This window comes from Leptonychotes weddellii, chromosome 2 (genome assembly GCF_054177405.1).
Source record: "Leptonychotes weddellii isolate Sample4059 chromosome 2, ASM5417740v2, whole genome shotgun sequence".
NCBI lineage: Eukaryota > Metazoa > Chordata > Mammalia > Carnivora > Phocidae > Leptonychotes > Leptonychotes weddellii.
This window is the reverse complement of record NC_138370.1, coordinates 166593823-166610635: the sequence shown is the minus strand read 5'-3', so window position 1 is coordinate 166610635 and position 16813 is coordinate 166593823. Positions and strand designations below refer to the sequence as shown.

The 16813-nt window shown below is 42.7% G+C and overlaps 1 long non-coding RNA gene across 1 annotated transcript in view; it reads right to left on the bottom strand.

Moving 5' to 3' along the window:
• Window positions 1-461: 461 nt before the first annotated feature.
• Window positions 462-16813, bottom strand: part of LOC145720366 (uncharacterized) — an 18193-nt gene continuing 1841 nt past the window's right edge. The window contains exons 3-4 of the long non-coding RNA XR_014143283.1: window positions 5814-5876; window positions 462-1769 (exon numbers count right to left, since the gene is read on the bottom strand). This is a non-coding gene — a long non-coding RNA (uncharacterized LOC145720366). The remainder of the gene's footprint in view (window positions 1770-5813; window positions 5877-16813) is intronic.

Genomic DNA, 16813 nt, shown 5'->3' with positions numbered 1-16813 from the left:
TTCCAAATGTGACCAGTGAGAGTGCCTTCTGGTAGCTCCTTTTGACATGTCCATACTTCTCTGGGCACTCCTTTACCTGTGGCACAGCAAGTCCCATTTGGGATTAGGGACCACTGCTCACCCACTCTGAAGGACTAACTAGTATGAGAACTGTCCTTGCCCACCTCATCCTTGCCAAAGCAACAGAGGAAAGAGAGAAGATGGCATCCCCTAGAAAACCAAACACCATGTCATTGTCATTAGGTGCTTAATTGTCAAGCACTCACTGAAAAACGGATTGAATTTAACTTTGATTTTGAAGTTTATCAGAAACACCTTCTCTGGGATTTTCTTTTAATAAAAATTCATTATCATTGGTGAATGGGATGCATCCTTGCCAGATTTTTACTATGAGTGACCATAAATTGTGCATTGTTTGTGGAAAAGATAACGTAATGAATTATGTCATGATGTAATAAGACAATTTTATTTTATTTATTTATTTTTTAAAGATTTTATTTATTTATTTGAGAGAGAGAGAATGAGAGACAGAGAGCATGAGAGGGAGGAAGGTCAGAGGGAGAAGCAGACTCCCTGCCGAGCAGGGAGCCCGATGCGGGACTCGATCCCGGGACTCCAGGATCATGACCTGAGCCGAAGGCAGTCGCTTAACCAACTGAGCCACCCAGGCGCCCTGTAATAAGACAATTTTAAAAAGAGAAACCTTTTATTCCAAAACCCCAACATTTTTAACATTTTCATTGAGGATTAATTTATACGCCATGAACTGCAGTCATATAAGGTGTACAGCTCAAAAAAATTAATAAATAAAGTATATGACTCAATGGTTTTCAGAGTGTTTACAGAATTGTGCAAACATCACCACAACTTTAGAACATTTTCATGGCCCCGAAAGGAGACCATGTACCCTAGCATTCCTCTCCCTCTCTTCCACGCCCAGTGTAGGCAACCACTAATGCACTTTCTGTCTTATGGGTTTGCTTATTCTAGACATTTCTTATAAATGGATTTACACAATATGGGGTTTTTGTGACTGGGTTCTTCCATTTAGTCTGTTTTCAAGGTTCATCCACATTGTAGCATAATGTCCCAATACTGTAACTTTTGTATGCCATCATTGTGTCTCTCATCCCAAATAAGTACAGCGTGTACTTATTTTCCCTCCCCTTTCTTCACATAAAAATATCAAGCCTATTATTTTTTTAATTTCCACATAGTTCTGTTCTTTATCACTTTTTTTTTTTTAAGATTTTATTTATTTACTTGAGACAGAGAGAATGAGAGAGAGAGAGAGCACATGAGAGGGGGGAGAGTCAGAGGGAGAAGCAGGCTCCCTGCCGAGCAGGGAGCCCGATGCAGGACTCAATCCCGGGACTCCAGGATCATGACCTGAGCCGAAGGCAGTCGCTCAACCAACTGAGCCACCCAGGCACCCTGTTCTTTATCACTTTTAATGGCTATGTCAGTATCGATCTCATGACATCCGTCTGCAGTGGAAATTTCCAGGTCTGACATTTCAGACAATCCCATCAGATCCCATAATCCCTTACTCATCCCATCATTAAAGACGAATCTGTTTATGAAATCTGAGTCAAAGGATAGCATGTAACAATGATCATTTTAATACTCACTTGTTCCCTCTGCAGCTAAATGAAGGTTTTATCCCAGGGAGCCTGTGACACCATCTCGAGGGCTGACTAACCGCAGCGTGACATCCTCTTCCCGGTTTCTCCCCAGCAGACATCGAAGTCACTGCCATTGTTCCTCAACTAAGGGCCATTGTGACAAAATGCAAAAAATAAGCTTTCCAGAACATCTTCATTATAACATTAGCACTTCTTTCTCATGCCTGTTTATAAACAAATTGACTTTTGGGGCTTTTTTTTACTTTTTGTTAGGGAAATTTTTGAATCTATTTAAAAGCAGAGAGACTACTATAATGTAGTCCCCTTTCCCAGCAATGATCAACCTAAGGCTAATCTTGTTTCCTCTGTACCTTCACCTCCACTCTCCCACCTCCAACGACAAAAGCTTCTCACTAAAAATATTTTCCAATATTTACTTGGGGTGCCCCTGCCTTGTCCTCCCATTGATATGATTATTTTAACTTTATTTTCAATAGGTATTTTGGGAGAATTACTACATGTCCAGCACTGGGTCCTGAGGCTACAAAGATGAATAGGACATTGTTTGGGTAGTTTACAGACCAGGAAGGAAAAACACAAACCATCCCATTTGATTATGACATGAGGTTGGGGGCTGGACAAAGTTGGTTCCTGATACAGCTTCCCACGGGCAGTAGTAGGATTTGGAAGTAAACTCGTTAACAGTAATCACATGCTGGCGTGAGGGTAAAATTTCCAATAAAGTTACTGGTATGGAAGATCTCACATGATATTATTTTAAAGGTTAGGCAGGGTTGACCTTTATGATGAACTTGGGGTTGGCTAAATGTGAAAACAGGGCCACCTCTCTGATGGAACCCTTGAGCAGATGTGTTGCTGCGATTCACAACCTAGAAAACCCAGAACACTGAAAGTCAGTGTGATTGCCCTTCTGTTTCCCCATTGCCACAAATCTCCTGAGGCAAAGAGACATGGGGCTAACGATCAGCTGGAATGGGGATAGAGACAGGGTAGGTAAGAGGAAACATAAATGAATATCTCCATAAATTACCAGCCTCATAGGTATAAGCCAAAGTTAAAACGTGTATAACACAAAAATACCTAGACAGCCAGCCATAAATGGGAAGAAAATGGTTTGTCTATGGATGACTGTGAAGAAGCTTCCCTGCCGAGGGGCTCACACAGGCTGCCTGGTCTGGGGCAGCTGAAATCTTCCAAAGTGCCGGGGACAGCTTGTTGAAGCACTGAGTTTCTAATATCAGAGCCAGATCATCATTTCCTTGGCAAACTGTTCCAACAGTAAGTGATCTTGTTCTTGATCTTTAGTCCCTCCTAAAGCCCCAAGATGCACTCATACACACAGGTCATTCTGGGAGCCAGAGCTGTGATTGGCCCATAGGAACTAGAAAAGTTTCCCATTTGCTTGCTATCAGTTTTGAAGAATGGGGGAAAGGTAGGCAGGTGAAGAAAAGGGTTGTGGAATGAGGTTGTAGATTTAAAATAAGGCATTGAGGCATGAAACAGGTTGGCCCTGTCACAAGGCATCAGTGGGGGTCAAGTGCAGGACAAGAAGCATGAAGAGAAGGAGGCAGGTGCAAAAGACGGGGCTGGTTCCCGGAGCTCGCTCTTCATCCTGTGAAGGGACATGGGCTTGATCAAAGGATTAGAAGCAGGGGAGATGGCACCATCAGACACGATCAGACTCGTATATTAGAAAGATCCCTGTAGACAGTAAATTGGAGCAGAAGATCCAGGTGGAAACATGTTGCAAAGTGAAGGGCAGGGGCGCCTGGGTGGCTCAGTCATTAAGCGTCTGCCTTCGGCTCAGGTCATGATCCCAGGGTCCTAGGATTGAGCCCTGCATCGGGCTCCCTGCTCGGGGGGGGGGGGGGGGAAGCCTGCTTCTCCCTCTCCCACTCCCCCTGCTTGTGTTCCCTCTCTCGCTGTGTCTCTCTCTGTCAGATAAATAAATAAAATCTTAAAAAAAAAAAGTGAAGGGCAGAAGGAGGCAGCCTTCAACCAGTTCAGAAAGATAAAAAGAGTTGTTATGAGCTAATTGCAGGATCCCCCAAATTTCTTATATTGAAATCCTGATCCCCAGGACCCCAGAATATAACTGTATATTGAGATGGACCTTTACAGCAGTAATTAAGTTAAAATGAGGTCATTAGGGTGGGCCCTAACCAATATGCCTGGTATATCTCCTTATAAGAAGAAGAGATTAGGACATACATTAGCATCTTGTGAAGATAGAGGGAGAAGACAGCCAAGCCCAGGGGAGAGGCCTCAGAAAGAAACCAACCCTGATGACACCTTGACCTCAGAACTTCTAGAACCTTGAGAAATAGATTTCTGATGTTTGAGCCCCCCAGGTTGTGGTACTTTGTTATGGCAGCTCTAGGGGGGTAATACTAGGGAATAACAGGATGTGAAGGAGGGTCAGGAAAACCAACAACACTTGTTGGTTGCAAGTGGGGACAGAGGAAGGAGAAGGATCCTGGGGGCCTCCCAGATTTCTCATTTGATGGGGTTACTGATGGTGATAACATTAACTGTCCCAGGAATCCAGGAGAAGGAGCAGTTTCAGATGAGTTACATCTTAGAGCCTATGGGTGGGACATCCAACTAATGCACAACCAAAAACTGAATATTGAATCTGAAGCATTTCACAAACACTGGGACGACTGTGATTCTTGGCCCATTTCTGGGACTGTTTATGCTGTGTGCTCTTTCCTCAACCAGAAAAAAAAAAAAGACAAGATAATAATACCGTCCCTGTCTACCTTGCAGAGTTGCTGAGGGATCAGATAAAAGTAATACATTATAAGCAAACACCCTTTAAAAATGGTTTAAAAGCAGTTTTTTAAAGAAAAATTTATAATTGTATCTACCTTCTCCAGGACACTAAAGGATGATTTCAAAACAGGACTGAGCTCATTGACATTCTTTTTTTTGTTTTTTGTTTTTTTTTTAAGATTTTATTTATTTATTTGACAGAGAGAGACACAGCGAGAGAGGGAATACAAGCAGGGGGAATAGGAGAGGGAGAAGCAAGCTTCCCGCGGAGCAGGGAGCCTGATGCGGGGCTCGATCCCAGGACCCTGGGATCATGACCTGAGCCGAAGGCAGACGCTTAACGACTGAGCCACCCAGACGCCCCGGCATTCTTTTTTTTGTTGTTTTAAGATATGATTTATTTATTTGAGAGAGAGAGCACGCTAGAGAGTGAGAGCCCAAGCAGGGGGAGCCACAGAGGGAGAGGGAGAAGCAGACTCCCGCTGAGCAGGGAGCCCGATATGGGGCTTGGTCCTAGGACCCTGGGATCATGACCTGAGCTGAAGGCAGACACTTAACCGACTGAGCCACCCAGTCGCCCCTCATTGAGGTTCTTCAGAGCAATCTGACTCAAAATGGTGGACTGTTTTCTAGGCATGAAACCTTTACCAAATCTTGGATCTGGTAGTAAACCGTGTCCAGATCCCTTTGGTTTGTTTTGTTCTGTCACCGAGAGGGCTATAACCACACGTGGCAGTTTGCCATTTCCAGAAACTTAGCCATGCTGTTTTATAATGCTTAGTGTGGTAAGGGTTGACTTATAACAATTACTTGCATTTCTTGATTTCTTACCAGTGGGAGTATTATAAATCAGAGATAAGTTGTTTCGTTTGAAACAGTGAGTCAAAAAGAAATTAGAGAAGTAATGAGCTTCGCCCGCCTGTAGATATTGTTTCTTTGTTAAAATCCTGGGCTGTTTTAGCCTTGATATTATGTGATATTGTCACAAAGAGGTTGTAATAATCATAGTCAAACCAACTCATGGTGTGCAAAAATGTATAAATGTATAAACTGTGATTCTGAAGTTAAACTATTTTTAAAAACTGAGATGGTATGACTACCTTTCACCACCGGGGGGAAGCAATCCACTGACAATAAACACATTGTGTCCTCCTGGGGTGTGGTGGTGAGGGGGACCGGGGATGATGGACGGGTCTTCCAACTCAGATTCGTTCTGATTCTAAGAGGCTACATTTCAATTTCCAGTTCCAATCAAAGAAGGAAAGCCCTTTTTATATTTTACATATACCCCTGCTGGCTAAGTAGAATGGGCGTCATTTCTCTGGGGTGGGGGGCGTCTTGTCAGACCATAAGTACAGAAACTGTTAGAAGTTTAGAGCTCTTCCATCTTACCAGTAATCTGTAAAGTCATAGCCATAAAAGTGTGCCTCTTTAGTCTTCTGAGGGAACAGAGTCCTAAAAATAAAAATATTTGGTTAACTGATAGCTCACCAAGGATAAAAGAGTAGATAGGGCAACAATGACAAATTACTGGATCAATTTTTTGTCAATAAAATTTACCCTTTAAAAGTTATTATCAGGGGTACCTGGGTGGCTCAGTCAGTTAAGTGTCTGCCTGTGGCTCGGGTCATGATCTCAGGGTCCTGAAATCGAGTCGTGCGTGCTTCAGGCTCTCTGTTCAGGGGGAAGCCTGCTTCTGCCCTCTCTCTCTGCCGCTCCCCCTGTTTGTGCTCTCTCTCTCTCTGTCAAATAAAAAAAAAAAATCTAAAAAAAATTTTTAAAAGATTTTATTTTTTTTAAGTAATCTCTATACCCAACATGGGGCTTGAACTTACAACCCCAAGATCAAGAGTCACACACTCTACTGACTGAGCCAGCCAGGTGCCCCAATTCAGGAGATTATTGGAGGAAAATCCCAGACCTGACCAAGATGAGATTAAGAGATGACAATTAGTCTTCTTTACTCTTAGTTTATGGATGTAGGAGGATGCAAGGAAGTTCTTTAAAAGGCACATGTTTGAGTGTAGATAACCGGAGACCCAGCTCTTACTAACTAGCAGGACTGGACCCCTCGCTAGGCAGGTGGGATGACTGGGGAGGTGCAGGAAGGCCAGTTGTCTCGGGCGAGACTCCTACCAAAAAGGGGTGATTAGGACCAGGAACCAGAATGTGTCTGAGGAACAGAAAGCTCAACGGGTCTGAAAGCTGAGGCAAAACTGGAAAATAAAAAGCAACAACCACCATGGGATCCAGACACCACTGAGCCATTGAAGGCTTGGGAGATGTTCAACAGCAGTGATCATTGCCAACAGTTCAGGACATGGCTGGGGGCAGACAGGCCAGAACTCCAAATTTGTTTTTCCAGAGAAAGAACTAGCTGGTTTAAAAGCCCAGAATCAGGACGCCTGGGTGGCTCAGTTGGTTAAGCGACTGCCTTCGGCTCAGGTCATGATCCTGGAGTCCCGGGATCGAGTCCCGCATCGGGCTCCCTGCTCGGCAGGGAGTCTGCTTCTCCCTCTGACCCTATCCCCTCTCATGTGTTCTCTCTCATTCTCTCTCTCTCAAATAAATAAATAAAATCTTTAAAAAAAATAAAATAAAAGCCCAGAAGCAGATATGAAAGGGAGAGGATCTTTATGATGCATCAGCAGCCAACACGGCATCCATGTCAGGAACTGCTGAGAGCAAAGTCAATACTGCATTGCTTGTGATGAGTCTTGATCTGCCTCCACCAGCTATCCAGTTCAGTGAGCTGGGACCACAGTCTCAGAAACAGCTCTCTGAAGGCCAGAAATAAGATGGTGCATCTTAACCAAGCAAGGCTGCTACTCAACATGGTCCACAGACCTGCATCATCAGCATCACCAGAGAATTTGTTAGAAATGCAGAATCTCAGATCTCACCCCAGAACCATTGAATCAGAAACTGCATTTTTTTACAGGACCCCAAGGCAATTCTAGGTACTTGAGGTGAGGTCTTCTGGTAGTGGTCAGTGAACAGTCTCAAGAATGACCAAAGCAGACTTGTTCATTCATAAGCTTAGAAAGAACCGTCAGCCTAAAGGTTCACAGGTAAGGGCATAATTACCCGAATCTATAGACTGATCAGTACACTCCTAGATGTAAGAAGAGTATCCATCTCTTTTTTTTCCTTTAAGATTTTTATTTATTTTTGCGTGCGCACATGTGCGCGCAAGAGAGAGAGAGAGCACGAGCAGGGGGAGGGGCAGAGGGAGAAGAAGACTCCTTGCCGAACAGACAACCAGATGCATGACTCAGTCCCAGGACCCTGGGATCATGACCTGAGCCAAAGGGAGACACTTAACCGACTGAGCCACCCAGGTGCCCAAGAGTATCCATCTCTTAAACAGAAAGCTCGAGATACAGAAACTTAGTTATACGTTTATTCATTGGTAGAATTGATAAGGATGAAATAAATCTATTTTTTGAGTAATTCACTTCTCAGAGGCAGAACAGAACCTTCCCTCAGCTCTAGGAAATTGTTGACTACAACATGTAGAGTGCTCACCTGCTCCAAACGCTCTTCCACCCCCTTCACATATTCAACCTCCCTGAATGTAATCTGTAGATTCAAATGGCCTCCACTTTTCACAAACTGTATTCCACCAGGATTGTTGGGCATTGATTTTCTAACTCTAGAAGCAGATTCTGTGGCACTCAGAAATATACATTTCTGTAGTTCTTAAATTTCAGACTCACCTAGAAAGGTTGTTTTAAATGCAAACTTTCAACTCACCATCCCAGAGATTCTGATTCAGAGGGTCTAGGGTGAATCTAGAAAATCTGCATTTTTAACAAGCAGCTCAGGTGAGACTTACCCACATGGGCCACAACCACACTTTGATAAATGTGGGTCTACTTGTTAACAATCACTTCCTCCTTACACAGGCCACTTCCCAGGGAGTGAGGAGGGATTAATTAGAACAGCCAGAGAGGTGCTGTTTCTATTACACCAGCGATGCCCCGGAAATCCCGCGGACCGACGGCAGAACTTGGAGAAAATTGCCTGGTGAATCACAGTCAAGGAAAATGCTTGCCTGGCAGGAGTGCCTTGAACTTGAGTCCCTGCCACCAGAAAGACCACCCCTATTGAATAGGGAAAGGATGGGCCTTCAGGTAGGGAAACAATAGGGCCCTAACTAGGTTCTGAGGGTATTTCAGGTATGCAGACACTGAGAACAAAAACGAAGATCAGTAAGAAAAACCAGACTACTCTGTCCCAACTGCTAGGATTAAAATGTTTTTCTAATGATTACATCGTGACCACAGAAAATAAAAAATGACCAGGCCTCAAAGGAGAAGTTAACCGTTAAAGTGTTATCCTAAATCCTTGCTCAACAAAAGACGTCCTAAGAGCTGTAAGGCCATGAGTTTCCTGGTCAATTCTAAATAAAAGAATGTCAACCCTGTCGGGACCCCTCTCACTCCTGAGAGCTTTTTCTGTAATAAAACTCTATTGCTTTACTAGCTCTCCTTTGTCCAGGAGATTCATTCTTAGACTCCGTGAGACAAGAACCTCGCTCTCCTGCTTCGATAAGGAAATGGCAGAGTCGAGAAAAGCACTTCCTTTCAGATAAACACCGATAGAAGTGCAAACTCCTAACAAGATTAAGGGCAAGCCTAAAAAGTTCTCCAGGAATTCTGTGTGTATCTGTAAAACTGTCGAATAAAACACCAGTAGAAGCCGTGAATTGCATGATTATGCAATCGACGCTGTGATCTTGTTTAAGGGTATCATAAAGTTGTCAAAATTATAGGGTGAAGGAGAATACAGGCAAGATCACTGCAGGTAGTTGGTTACGCCGGTTACTATGGAAGGGGTGGGTCATCTTTGCTGGAGTCACACTTCCCGTCCGGTGGGCACACCTAGAAAGGTTGTTTTAAATGCAAACTTTCAATTCACGGTTGAAATTACACGGTTGCTGTGTAATAGGAAATGTGATGCACACCACGTCCCTCGCATTAACCACGGGCACTCTGATGATGGGAGTACACTAAATACCAAATTCTCTGCATCAAGCTTTCACCTCTTTGAAAACGTAGAGAATCCATAATAATCGCTAAATTTTGTCGTGCCCTTTTAATGTGCAAAACTCTACTCAACGTATTGTACCTGCGTTAATTACTTCTCGCAGCAAGCCCAGGAGGTGGGGATACTATTATTCATGCCGTACAATAAGGAAATGGACACAGGGAAGCACACTGTGAGGAAGCTACAGACAGCCTGGCTCCAGAGCCCAGTTTTATCGCACCGTCTGTCAATGATTGATGGGTGATATTTACTTATTCTGCATACTAATCCTTTGCTGATTACATGGATCGCAAATATCTTTCCCCAAGCTATGGTTTGCCTTTTCACTTAATGTCTTTTTGTTGGACGGAAGTTCTTCATTTTAATGTAATTAAATTTATCAAGCTTCCTTTATTGTTGGTGCTTTTTGTACCCTGTATAAGAAATCTTTGCCTGGGGCGCCTGGGTGGCTCAGTTGGTTGAGCGACTGCCTTCGGCTCAGGTCATGATCCTGGAGTCCCGGGATCGAGTTCCGCATCGGGCTCCCTGCTCGGCAAGGGGTCTGCTTCTCCCTCTGCCCTCTTCCCTCTCGTGCTCTCTGTCTCTCATTCTCTCTCTCTCAAATAAATAAATAAAATCTTTAAAAAAAAAAAAAAGAAATCTTTGCCTACCCCAAGTTCATCTGAATAGTCTCCTATGTTATCTTTTTTTTTTTTTTTTAAGATTTTATTTATTTATTTGAGAGAGAGAACCAGCAGGGGGAGAGGCAGAGAAAGAAGGAGAAGCAGACACTGAGTAGAGTAGAGAGCTGAGTAGAGAGCCCAACATGGGGCTTGATCCCAGGACCCTTGGGATTATGACCTGAGCTGAAGGCAGACGCTTAACCGACTGAGCCACCCAGGCGCCCCAGTCTCCTATGTTGTCTTACACAGATTTTATTGTTTGACTTTTCACATTTCCTAGAAAATTGTTTTTGTGTTTGTTTTGTGGTAAGGGTCAAAATTCCCTTTTTCCCGAACACATACCCACTTGGCCTCGCTTCATTCATTGAGATCAAAGGGCTTCTTCATTTATGTAAAAAACTGTTGTTTCTCCACTGCTCTGCAGTACCACTTTTATAATAAATCCAGTGTTCACATAAGAATCCTAATTCATTTTTAAATATCAGTTTGGCATAACCCATGATAAACCAAATTATATTGGGTTGCTTTTTATTTTATTTTATTTTTTATTTTTTTCCTTAAGCAGGCTCCACGCCCAACATTGAGCCCAACCCTGGGGCTGGAAGTCATGCCCCAGTTAAGACCTGAGCTGAGATCAAGAGTCAGATGCTTAACCAACTGAGCCACTCAGGCGCCCCTATTGGGATACTTTTTAAATATTAGGAGATTTTACTAGATATCTGATCCCACACATAACTGGACTTCCGCCTTGGGTGGTGAGGGTGAAAGCCCATGCATGTCCCATGGCAGTTCTCTTCTATTCCAGAGCCTCCCAAAGGGGTGTGCAAAGAACACTGTTCTCTGGACGGGTGAGGGGAGGACTTAGGAGGACTTAGAAATATATGTAGAGAGCAAAACATCCTTCACCACATAAATTCATTTGTTCTAGCCACAGAGTGTGTCCAGTTTTCTTTTTCACCCTAGGATTTTTTCTAAACTTGTAAGGAGCTCATATCTGGGATGCAGCATTAAGAAGAAGCATCTCCCAACTGTGTTTGACCTCAAAACCCTTTGATCTCAGAGCACTTGGCTCTCAGCATGGCCTTCATTCTCTATTTACTAGTGAGAAGAGAAGCCATTAAGCCATTAAGTTCCTGCCACCAAACCTATAAAGCCACCTGTGTCTGACCTCACTCTTTTCTTCCTCCTCCAGTTACTAGCGTGTGCCCTTCAGTCAAGGGATGTCCCTTTCTTCCACGCTAGGGCTGCCCCTTTTGCTTCCTTAGGACTCTGCTCCCTGCCCCCTTGCATCTTCCCCCTTCCTGGTGACCAGGTCCTCCCCTAAAACACATGAACATGCTTGACATCACCCACCTTAAAAAAAAAAAAAAAAAACGTGGCTCAGTCGGTTAAGTGTCTGCCTTCAGCTCAGGTCATGATTCCGGGGTCCTGGGATTGAGTCCTACGTCAGGCTCCCTGCTCAGCGAGAGTCTGCTTCTCCCTCTGCCTCTGCTGTTCTCTCTCTCTCTCTGTCAAATAATTAAATAAAATCTTAAAAAAAAAACACAAAAAAAACCATGAGAAATGTAAAATGCTGCAGCCCCTCTGGAAAAGAGTTTGATGGTTTCTCTAAAAACTAAATATGCATCTATCATACAACCCAGTAGTCATACTCTTGGACATTTATTCCAGAGAAATAATAATTATATCCACACAAAAACCTGTACACAATGTTCATAGCAGCTTTATTTGGAATAGTCAAAAACTGGAAACAACCAAAATATCCTTCAACAGGTGAATGGCTAAAAAAAAACCTGTGGAGCATCCATAGCATGGAATCCTACTCAGCAAGAAAAAGGAATGAACTATTGGTATGCATAACAGTTTGGATGGATCTTGAGAGCATATGCTGAGTGGGAAAAACCAATCTCAAAAGGTCACATACTATATGATTCCACTTACATAACACTCTAGAAATGATAAAATTATACAAATGGAGAACAAATTAGTGGTTCCCAAGGGTTAGGGATGGGGCAGAGGGGAGCATGAAGGGGATCTTTGTAATAGTCTGATACCATAAAGTAACACAGAACTATATGCACAAATTATAGTAATGTCAGTTTCCTGGTTTGGATATTGTCCTGGAGTTACATAGATGCAGATGTAGATCTGCTTATGTGATAAAATGACTTACAACTGTATATACACACACATATTATACCAATGTCATTTTCCTGGGTTTGATATTGTACTATGATTGTGCAGATATAGAAGTCACCACTGGGGAAAGGGGAAAGGTAAATGGAGGAATCTCCTAGACTTCTTTTCCAACTTTCTGGGAACTGATAATTTTTTTCAAAATAAAGCATGAAGAAGAAAAGGGAAAATATCAGTGTCCACCAAACAAACAAAAACATACCATCTTCCCTAGACCCCACATTTCCCTCTAAGGACAGCAGTATCTTTCTCTACTTCTTTGCAGCCAAACTTATTCTTCATATCTACTTTTTTTGGCACATTACTTAGCTCATTAATCTATTCATTAAATATTTATTGACTAGTATGTCCTGTGCATTATTCTAGTTTCCTGGGACACATGAGTGAACCAAACTTCTTTCCTTGTGCAGCTTACATCTGAGGGAAGGTAGAGGTGAGAGACAATAAAGTAAATAAATAATAAATAAATGTTTCATTAAACATATAGTATGTTCAGTGGTGATAAACGCCATGAAGAAAAATAAAATAGGAAAAAGGAATAGTGCTTGAGTGGAATAAGTGATTTAAATAGAGTGTCAGGTAAGGCCTCACTGAAAAGTAATATTTGAGCAAAGACCTTAAGGAAGCAAAGGGGTGAGTTTGGCAGAAACCTGGGAGCATCATCTCTGACAGATCAAACAGCAATTGCAAAGGCCACAGGGCCTCCCTGGCTTTTTCAAGAAACAGCGAGGAGGTTAAGTGTGATAGCAATAGAGAGAGTCATAAGAGACGAGGCCCAGGAGACAATTGGTTGGAGGTGGAGAGACCAGATCACTTGTCGGATATTCTAAGTCTGAAAGTGAGTGATTGGGAAGACCTTGGTGAGTTTTGAACTCAGGAGTGACATGAGCTAACCTACATTTGTACAGAATCTGCTGAGGATGGAATAGACCTTTGCAACTGCTCTTGCCAAGGTAAACTGTAACTTCCACATTACATAATCTGCTGGACTCTTCCCAGTCCTTATTCCTGCTGACTCACCTTTCTGCAGTATTTGAGCTTTTTGACCAGTCTTGTCCTCTAATCAGTATCTTTATCTGCTACCTCTGGGGCCACTCTTTCTCTGTCTTTTTCTTTTTTTTTTTTTTTAAAGATTTTATTTATTTATTTGAGACAGAGAGAATGAGAGACAGAGAGCATGAGAGGGAGGAGGGTCAGAGGGAGAAGCAGACTCCCCGTCGAGCAGGGAGCCCGATGCGGGACTCGATCCCGGGACTTGAGGATCATGACCTGAGCCGAAGGCAGTCGCTTAACCAACTGAGCCACCCAGGCGCCCTCTCTGTCTTTTTCTTTACCAGTTTCATAAATATTGGACTTTCTCAAGATTATGTATATGGCCCTATATTACCTAAGTACAAATACTCCACTTGGGCATTTTTATCCTCTCCCCTGTTTTCTGCTATATGCCGATGCTTGCAAAATTGGTATCATTAGCCAGGATGACTCACCTGAGCTCCAGACCCATGCATCCAGCTGCTTATTGTATATTTCCACTTGGATGTCTCCAACTTGAGGAAAATGGAACTGTTTTTCTTACTGCCTCTTTGCTTAACCCCGCCCCCCCAGGACTGTTTCTCCTCCTGGGTCCTCAATCTCAGCTGAAAGCAGGACATCCACCTTGCTGCTTAAGCTAGAAATCTGAGTCACCTTTAAATCTTCACTGTCCCTCAGACTTCAAATCCAGTCCATCACCACATCATCCTGATTCTACCTTAAGTGCATGATAATTCTCCATTTCTCTCCTTTGCTCCAGCCACCATGCAGTACAAGCTACCATCAGTTCTCCCCAGTGTACAAGTCTTCAACCGCCGGACCCCGCTTACCTGTACAGCTCCATTTTCCTTCACTGTCTACACTGCAGCCACATTGACCTCTCAATTCCTTGAAAGACCAGCCACACACTTTTGCCTATTCACAAGCCCTTCACCCACCTCCTCTCTCTTCACTTCCATCAGTCCTACTCATTGTATATGTCTCAGCTTTCATGTTAATTTCTCTGGGAGAACTGTCCTGCCCCACAAATCAGGTGAGAGCCTCCTACTCTGTGCTCTTGTATTTTCCCTATCACAGCCCTCACTCATCACATACCCTTGGCATCACCTTGTTTAGTGGTCTTCCTTCCTGCATGATGTGCTGAATGAAGGCAGGTTGTGTCTTTTATTTATCTTGTATCCCCAGAGCCTACCTCATTACCTGCCATATTGTAAGCTCTGAAAATATTTATTAAGAGAATGAATGAAATAAATAGATAGATCCTCAGGTTCATGTAACTCAGGACACTCTTGCCTGTTGTATTCACTGCTGTATTCCCCAGCACCTAGAACAGTGCCTCACACAAACTAGGCATTCAATAAATATTTGCTGAATAAATGAATGAACACATATAGCAAAATTCCATTCTAGTGGTCTGAGGAGTAGTAAATTATTCAGTCTGTGATATGGTTCTATTGAGAGCCATCCTCTTAATCTTTAATTGATAGAGATGTGATCATGAGATCAAATTACACAGCAATGAAGAAAATACACACAGAAACATGAAACGGTATCTCAATAAATCTTTACACATTATATTCATGCTCCCCCACATAAATGCCTCTTCCCCAACTTCATAGAAACCTAGATTCTCTCTCTAAAGGGATTGAATCAGATGTACTCCAGATTTGGGGGCCCCAGATCCAGCAGGGGGATGCATGTAATTGAAAATAGGGAAATGAAGTGAAAATCTATAGACTGAATTATATAAGTCAAGACAGATTCCATCTGGCATGGTCCAAAAAAAACTAGCAGTCAGGCTATTGAAGGACAGACAGGCAATTGAAGGATTCTTTTGAGGAAAAGGAGCAACCCAAGAGAAAAGGCTTGTCGATTTTGACATTTAGAGATGTCCCAACAAAATGACTGGATCTACTTAATCACCCTTGGGTCACAGCTACTAATTATCAAAGAGGTTCCATTTAGCCTTTCAGTGCCTCACTTTTATATGTTATTAGACAGCCAAAGATCACCAGGCATTTGAGGAAATCCACCCACATCAAAGTCAGAGGTTCAAACAAAGAAGAGATAGTTCTTAGAGGAAACAGACAATTCAGAATAGAAGCAAACTTCAGAGAAAGCATCATTAATATCTATAGAAAAAAGTAGTAAATATTGCATCAATGAGAAAAGAAAGAGCTCTTGGAAATTAAAATTTCTGATAGCAGAAATAAGAAATTTAAGAGCAAAATCCAAGGAAATGGGAAATAAGATCAATGTTAAAAAATCCATGTTAAGTTAATGATCAGCCTCTATTTGTTTTTAATATAATAGATTCTTAATATGTAGTAGCTATCATCAACTCATTCAAAAGATAAATTTGTCAGGGGCACCTGGGAGGCTCAGCTGGTTAAGTGTCTGCCTTCAGCTCAGGTCATGATCCCGGGGTCCTGGGATTGAGCCCCACAACAGCCTCCCTGCTCAGTGGGGAGTCTGCTTGTCCTTCTCCCTTTCCCTCTGCCCTTCCTCCTCCTGCTTGTGCTCTCTCTCTCTCGAATAAATAAATAAAATCTTTTTAAAAAGTGGGGGGAGCGCCTCAGTGGCTCAATCAGTTAAGCCTCCAACTCTTGGTTTTGGCTCAGGTAATGATCTCATGGGTTGTGGGATTGAACCCCATATCAGGCTCCTCAGTGGGGAGTCTGTGTCAAAGATTCTCTCCCTCTGCCTCTCCCCCTGCTCGCTCTCTCTTTCAAAATAAATAAATAAATCTTTTTTAAAAAGAGATAAATTTCTCAGTAATCTTTGCACATGAGATTCCTTCCAACTGGAAGATGTCTTCTAGAGATATTTTACTAAAATGCAAATTTCAAAGTTTCACATGTTATTTTAGAACATTAATCTTAGATGTGTACACAACAATGAATCTGCTCAGCATTTACAATATACATTGTTCGCAATTGCACTGATTTAAACAACATTAACAACCTAGTGTACAGGCTTGCAGCCCTAACTGCTTCTCTGGTCTTTGTTTCTCTTGCGAAGGCTCCCATGTAAACATTAATAAGTGAAATTTGTATGCTTTGCTCCTCTTAATCTGCTATGTCAGTTTAATTTTCAGGTCCAGCCAGAGACCCTAAAAGGGTAAAGGAGAAATTTTACCTCCTCTACAATGTTAAAGAACATAGGCAAAGAGGAGCTGATCTAACAAGGGCATCAAGAAAGAATTCCTTTGGGAAATGAAATCTGAACTGTGACCTGAGAGATGTGTAGCGATTACTGTGTGGGCAGACACTGCTTGTTTCCTAAATAACATCCAGTCTCCCTTTCATTTGAGTTTTAGAACCCAGATTTTCATCTTGGGTAGCAGCCCTTCCTACAGATAGGGATGGCCAATGGGTTGTAAGCAGAAGTCCTTGAGCAGAGCTTCCAAAGCATTTTGTAAAGGCAATGACTCAGCAGGGGGGGGGGGGG